Source organism: Pan troglodytes, chromosome 10 (genome assembly GCF_028858775.2).
Source record: "Pan troglodytes isolate AG18354 chromosome 10, NHGRI_mPanTro3-v2.0_pri, whole genome shotgun sequence".
NCBI classification, from domain to species: Eukaryota; Metazoa; Chordata; class Mammalia; order Primates; family Hominidae; genus Pan; species Pan troglodytes.
The window spans coordinates 44779871-44781145 of NC_072408.2; positions in this window are offsets into that span (position 1 = coordinate 44779871).

Sequence of the window (1275 nt, forward strand, 5' to 3'; positions counted from 1 at the left end):
GCTCGAGCTTGCCGAGCCTTATAGTTCAAGGGAAAGACAACAGAGAAGAAACCAAGGCTCTGTGTCCTTGGCAAATCACATACAAATTTGACTTCTTAATCTTGGTTTTCCCCTTTTTTTTCTTTTTCTTTTTCTTTTTTTTTTTTTTGAGACGGAGTTTCGCTCTTGTTGACCATGCTGGAGGGCAATGGTGCAGTCTTGGCTCACTGCAACCTCCGCCTCCCGGGTTCAAGCCATTCTCCTGGGTCGGCCTCCCGAGGAGCTGGGATTAAAGGCACGTGCTACCACCCTCGGCTAATTTTTGTATTTTTAGTAGAGACAGGGTTTCACCACGTTGGTCAGGCTGGTCTCGAACTCCTGACCTCATGGCCCGCCCGCCTCGGCCTCCCAAAGTGCTGGGATTACAGGCATGAGCCACCGCGCCTGGCGCCCTTTCTTAAAAATAGGTTGCGGAAGGGCGCGGTGGCTCATGCGTATAATCCCAGCACTTTGGGAGGCCGAGGCGGGCGGATCGCCTGGGCCCAGGAGTGCAAGACCAGCTGGGGCAACATGGCGAAAACCACTTTTCTATTTAAATAAATAAATTAGTTTGCAAAGTTGAGAAGATTTTTTTTTTTTTTTTTTTTTTTTTTGAGACGGAGTCTCTCTCTTTCTCCCAGGCTGGAGTGCAGTGGCGCGATCTCGGCTCACTGCAAGCTCCGCCTCCCGGGTTCACGCCATTCTCCTGCCTCAGCCTCCCGAGTAGCTGGGACTACAGGCGCCCGCCACCACGCCCGGCTAATTTTTGTATTTTTTAGTAGAGACGGGGTTTCACCTTGTTAGCCAGGATGGTCTCGATCTCCTGACCTCGTGATCCGCCCACCTCGGCCTCCCAAAGTGCTGGGATTACAGGCGTGAGCCACCGCGCCCGGCAGCAATTTTTTTTTTTTTTTTTTTTTAAAGAAAACACTCAAAGCACTCCCTCATATAAGTAGATAACTCAAGATATTGCTTGTATTCTTTATAACCTGCGCAGGCTGCAATAAGTCATATTGCTGAAGACTAAGACCCCATGAGCGAGGAGAAGGGGGGATCATGTTCCTAATGGCGTGTGGTCAGGACACGAAAGAAAAAGGGAGCTTTGGAGGAGAATTCGTTTATTTAAGATCTGTAGCTGAGTCTCCTCTCTTCCCCCATTAAAAGGTTGCAGCAGAGATGCCGCCTCGGGAGCCGGTTTGCCCGCCGGCTTCGGCTTTGCAGCAGTTACCGCCTACAACTCCCGGCATGCTGCTGGGC